The 6,604-nt window shown below is 31.8% G+C and overlaps 1 non-coding gene across 1 annotated transcript; it reads right to left on the reverse strand.

Moving 5' to 3' along the window:
- Nucleotides 1-764: 764 nt before the first annotated feature.
- Nucleotides 765-849, reverse strand: TRNAM-CAU (transfer RNA methionine (anticodon CAU)). Its single transcript is given in 2 exon segments — nt 765-800; nt 812-849. It is a non-coding gene; the product is annotated as a tRNA-Met (tRNA).
- Between the last annotated feature and the right edge of the window lie 5,755 nt (nt 850-6,604).

A 6,604-nucleotide genomic window follows, 5' to 3' on the forward strand; every position in this document is an offset into this window, starting at 1 on the left:
GTCAGTTTTGAATAATTTTAGGCCTGATTTGTATGTAATAGACACGCGTAAAGATATGAAGGTCATTTTTGTATGGTGTGGAAAACATGTGGTAACTCAGTTTTTTAAAATCATATAATAGTTCAAACGATATGTTCGATCGTTATACCCAGTAGAGACATTTATTGCACTTCAATAGACTAAAATAGATTTAGAAAATTATAAATGTATAATATATGTGAAGGATCTGACTTGACTTGCTGTTGAATTGAACCAAGTTTTCGGGTTTCTCGCTTTTGTCGAATTGATTCAACCAATTGGAAAAAAAATAGTTTTGAAATCAAAATAATAATCTCCCGAATCAAAATTATAAATATGACAAAAACTTGTGTGAGACGGTCTCACGGGTCGTATTTGTGAGACGTGTCTCTTATTTGGGTCACCCATGAAAAAGTATTACTTTTTATGCTTAGATTATTACTTTTTATTGTGAATATGAGTATGGTTGACCCGTCTCACGGATTATGACCCGTGAGATGATCTCACATAAGATTCACTCTATAAATATATGTATATATATGGTGAGAATCCGAATAATTATAACTCGGATCCTATTTTTTTGAAAGAACATATTGGAGAAATATAAAAAATTATGTCATACAATACTAAATTATTTTAAACTTTATATATTATTTTTAAAACCTCCCCATGAAACAGAAACAATCCATTTTTTTTTACTGTAAAAAAAATAAACGGTGAATGCTCCACGAAAATGTGAAAAATAATGGGGTGAGAGAAGCTCGAACTCTCGACCTCAGGATTACTCAGAAGCTATGAGACCTACGCGCTAGCCAACTGCGCCACCACCCCTTTGTTGTCATTTCTAACAACTACATTATATTTACTGTATACGTTTAGAACTGCTTATTAATTATTATTTTTTTTTTTGGAAAAAAATTACTATAAGGATTCCTCCGTAGTTGACAAAAATAGTATAGGAATATAATATGTTTAGTTTCTGAAGTATAAACAAAAAGCTTTTTCACAACTTGGTTGAGAAAAAATTTCCATATTCATATTTTGCAGATAATGTAATTCAATCTTGTAATCTAAATGGACTAATTTAAATTTCTCCGTGTCATGCAATAATTTAATTTATTTTTAAAGGGAATTACACAACATGTAACTTGTCCTAAATTTTAAATTCCAGCTATAAAGCAAAGTATTAATCCACCAACTTTAATCTGCTCTCTAAATTCTTTAATTTCCTTCTTTCTTTATTCTTCACCTTTCCCCCAAAAAGGCACTTTTTCTCCTACACAGTGATGGGATTATTGTGAAATTGCTTTTTTTTCTTCTTCTTTCTTTTCAAGAAACAAAAAAACAAGTTAAATCAAAATGGGTAGCTTTTGATCATTCCTTTGTTTGCCACATGCACCATATGTATATCCTTCCAATCCCATTTGTGGTAGCCCCTTCCTCTCTAATCAAACTTCCGATGATTAACAACATAATAAGTATCTACTTTAAATTAATTTTTTTTTACATATAAAACAGATTTGCTCTAAATTTATGAACCTCATCCTTGAAAGATATACCAAATTTTTAGATCTTTTCTTGCAATCATATCAATAAGATGGACATAAGGTGAAAATTTCTTGAATTGCTTCATCACCAATTTTAGGCAGCATAAAGTGTACATGTGCCGATGTTTATATATCTTGGTCTTTTTGGGAGATGGAAGTGTGAAACAAATGTCCAACGCTGAGTCATTTCCACGCCAAACCTGATAGGAGAAATGGGCTAATCCAGTCATCATTTGGTACAAACTTGGCAACTTTTCTTGGCGTGAAATCTTTTTCTGATAATGAATAATAAGTTACACAATGAACCATGCAAAAAATTTACCTTTCTATTTTGCTACCAAAGTGTGGTCATGAAAGAGATGGGACACCACACTTCTTTTTTTCACTTTCTCTTCGTGTTTGGTGTGGTAATGGTGGGTGAAACTACCAAATGTAAGGATCCCACCATCTAACTCCACTTAGGTATTAATGACCACTACTTTCACCCATATACGTCTAACGTGTCTGATGATAAACTTCAAATTCACAACTTAATGGATTTCGTGTACGCATACTAAATGTGCCAAGAAAATTATTTATGTATGACATGGATAAAACTAAACCCTTATAACAACTTGTGCATCGTGCACACCTACTAAGTGATAATATAACGAAAAATAAATTACCCTTTTACAAAAATCAAGAACTTAACCAGTCGATAGATTCTTGAAATGCTTAAAAAATATATATTTATGGCCCTAAGAAAGGCTCATGTGTTATATCTAAAGTCATTTTCCCCATCCCAAAAACTGTACAAAAAGATTAGTATATCAAAAACTTTCCAGATTGCTAAACTAGGAGGTGAAACACCCCATGTGGCACCAACTTCTTATAATGTAGATGGTTAATCATTCAATTCTACTTTATAGGCATTCCTTAGTTGAAAAAAAAATCAAGTTAGTACAAATTAAATAAATTAAAAATCTATAGTTTAATAAAAATGAAATGAATTTTTTATTTTTTATTTTTAATTCGGAACGAAAATGGATATCCCTTTATTTTCTTGCAAGTAAATATGGTAAAATAGACAACTCACTTTCTAGTTGGGTGGATAGCTAATGGCCTAGATTTGTGTCATTGTTGGCAGTGGCCAAGTGAGAGGATATTCTTTCTAGTTATATTCTATATTTTTAAGGTAGTTGCATGTTTTTCTGTAATATGTAACAGAAATAAATTTCAAGGCTATCTTTTTCTTAAAAAAAATAGAGGGTTTTTAATTTTGAGACTCGGTTATTGGTGCTAGAAAGGGAAAAATCCTTGTATGATGACGCTGTATCGGTTATGTGTCACCAATTTTTTAATGACATAGCACCGTCACAGCCGTGGAAGAAAAAAAGTCATAAAAGAATTAAGATATTTGGCTTAAATATTTATAAAATATTTTTAAAAAATTATAAAATATTTAAACTTATTTTAAGAATAAATATGTGCTCCAACAACTATATTATATAATATCATCTTTAGAGTTGAAAATATGCTTGGACAACTATTTAAAAAAAAAACATTTTATGGTCAAAATAATTATAAAGGTATTTAGACAACTATTATACACAATTTTTTAAAAAAGGCAGGGGAGTTTATATGAATCCGAACTCGAAAATTTGTCATGTACGGAAAATTACAATTTTAGTTGTAAATTGACTTGTTTTGAGTTTTTGTATTATAACTTGTCAATATTTGGTTTTCGTCCAATAAATTAGAGTTTTTTTTTTTGTTTTTGTCTTTTTTCACCCCATAATATTTTTTCCTAATTTTTGAAATATTTAGTGTCTTCTTGTTTTATTTTTCCTCTTTGTTTCTGTTTAAATTTATTTTAATATATATAATATATGTTTATTCTCGCAACATGAGTTAAGTAAAAGAATATCAGTGTCAAATAAAAAATATTAGATGTAGTGTTAGATCCGTTAGTTTTGATGATGAAAAACAATAATTTATTGTATTAAATCAAGCTGCCGTTTGATATGTATTAAATGCACTCAACAACTTCAATATAATCATTTCAACCGGTCTCGCAATACTAAGCTACTCGACTGCCTCTTGCACGTTAGTATGTGGTAAACTACTCAACTATTCATTGTATCCAAGAATATCTATAAATGATTGACTCAACACATCTTACAAGGACATTATCTATTTTTTCAGAAACATTGGTAGACTGAATTACCAATAAACATAATGTCAGAAGTTCAGAATATTTACACCAAAGTCTACATGCAGAGCTAATTACTTTATGTTATCATTGGTCGTTTTCTATCACATTTGGTAAATGTCAATCTGCTTATTAAATGAAAGATACGATAAAGCAAGAAAGGACGGCGACAACAATGTCTTTGCAATAATGCCTATTTAATAAGTTACAATCGAACATTGAACGAAAAAAATTCATAAAGTAATATAAATAGAGAATGCTAAGAAAAGCAAATCAAACAGAAAAATCAAGCTTGCATTCTTAAAAAGACTTCCGAGCACTTATCACTTTGATACTTACTCAATGCTCATTAGCCCTCGTTCCAAAAAAATACAGCTTATTCAGATCATCAAGGATCTTCAAGAGTTTTTGTCAAACTACTCGATCGTTTTTTGCCAAGATCATTTGAGAATTTTTCAATTCAGGCAGTGGATAAGTCCTAAGGTTGAAGTGGGTTGTTACAAGTTTTGTAAAACCAAAGCCTTCCTTCCATAAGTAGAAGAGAGATGACGTAAGAGCTTGAGTCTACAAACATCCATAAAAAATCACTTGTATTATTTCTTTACTGTTTTTATTTATCTTATTTAAATTGACTTATTTGAGTATAATTAGTCATAAGATTCATCGGACTATTTCCGAACAGTCAATGGTCCGACTGTTTCTTAAGAGTTGAGAAAATCTGGTCTTGATATTTAATACCATCAAGATCGGTCCCGATATTTGACATGATTTAAAAGAAAATTTTAAAAGAAATTATTCTAACCCGATCATAACACGTGATAGCAGAGCGGGTTTCTCTCAACCTCTGATATTCATATACTCATATAGCTTCTTTCAAAAAAATTTATATGTTTTCAAAAGAAGATTATAATAACTGAAAAATTCGCATGTATGCCCACTTATTTGCATAGGACAACGACATGTGGTATGTCATCAATAATGGTCCAATAAAAACCTAAAGAAAAACACAACTATTTCCATAACTAAAGGTAATCTGCATATTGCGACAACTTCCTGTACTCAATAGTCATATCATGTATTGAATGTCAATTGAGCAAGAAGTGAGATCTATATTTAAAAGCAAAGGAAGTAACACCTCCACCAAATGCTTGGATTTAATGCATATGGACATATTTGGGCCAATACCAATGAAGAGCATAGAGGGAATGATGTAAACTTTGGCGATAATGGATGACTACTCCAATATACTTGGGTAATTTTTCCACCGTCCAAAGATCTTGATCAAAGTCTTAAAACGATTGTGGAATGAAAAATTTATTGTGATAGATAGGATAAGGTGTGATACATGTATTGAATTTACAAATAAAACCCTTGGATCATACCTAGATGATCAAATAATCAAACATAAGTTCTCAGCCGCTCGATCTCCTCAACAAAACAGGTTTTCAGAGAAAAAGAACATGACTTTGAAAGAAATGGTCATAACAATGATTGCTGATTCAAATTTTTCTCAAAGACTTGGGCAGAAGCAATCAATACAATTTGTTACACTCAAAACTGATATGAATCTAGCCGGGCATGACGTGAAAATGATTGGAAGGAGGTTCGAGGGAGCATTGCATGGACTCATGAGCAATCGAGGAGAGTTTGCAAAAAAGGTTCCAAGCCTCGAAGGGTTTGTGATGTATGGAAATGAGCTTGGGGTACATAGGATCGTTGTGTGAGTGTTAAACGAAGAGACGGACAGAAGCTTTCACGCCCGATCGGTCAAATATTACAGCCCGAGCGCCAATATCATTGTCCAGGCGGAAATGTACAAAACACTCGGCGCTCGAGCAGGGCAACATCTTACCGCCCGAGTGCGACATGTCTAGAAGATCCCACGCTCGAGCAGTAGAATCTCACGCCCGAGCGCGCCGCCTTGCGAGAAATGTCTTTCTTTCCTAGTTTAGAGTTCTATTTGTTTAGGTAATTATATTTCATATCTTTTTTGATTTTGTAAGAATATATGGATGAAAATTGGTCATTTTAAGACACATTATTTTGATTTTAATCATATTGATAGAGTTTTTTGCTCAAATTTTCAAAGATTGGCTTTGTATACATCTTTTTGTGTTTTTCAAATCAAACTTATCAAAGTTTAATACTTTGTGGCGTTTGTAGATTGTTATTCAGTCGGATTGTCAAAGACGAGTACTTTGAAGGTTTGCTTGAATTTCAATTGTTTATCTTCGTTAATATTTGTTGCCAAATTCTTTGTAATTTAGAGATGAATATTATAACCTTACTTGTTCAAAAGATCGGGACAAGACAACCGTTTCTTTATTTCATCGAATCGAGGGCGTGACTCCGTTTTGAGCATGTTTGCTTTTTCGTTGTTTGAAGAATCGCATAAAAAATAGGTCTATGATTAATAAAAGACATAACAAAATTACTTATGAGATGTGGAATGACATAAAAGCAAACATTTCATATTTAAAAATATTTGACTGCAAATGTTTCATTCACAAAATGAAAAAACTCATGTACATTGATGCTAAGATGATGAAAGATTTATTGGTTATTCATCTGTCAGCAAGGCTTACAGAGTCTTTAACAATAAGTATCTGATCGTTGAAGAAATATTCATGTTATTTTTTATGAATCTATTGTATGTGCAGCTCAAGAAAATATAACATCAATGAGATAAGTCAAAGATGGAAGAACATTAATCTCATTAATGAAAGTGATAGTGTGATCGAGCTTAGGATACAAAATAAAGAGACTCCTGTAACTGGTCTAGTAATTGTTGAGGGCAACTCTATAGGACCAAATCAAGGGCTCGAAGAACCAGCCGTGGAAAATGATC

The sequence above is a fragment of the Primulina eburnea genome, chromosome 16, assembly GCF_022965805.1.
Source record: "Primulina eburnea isolate SZY01 chromosome 16, ASM2296580v1, whole genome shotgun sequence".
In the NCBI taxonomy this organism is placed as follows: Eukaryota; Viridiplantae; Streptophyta; class Magnoliopsida; order Lamiales; family Gesneriaceae; genus Primulina; species Primulina eburnea.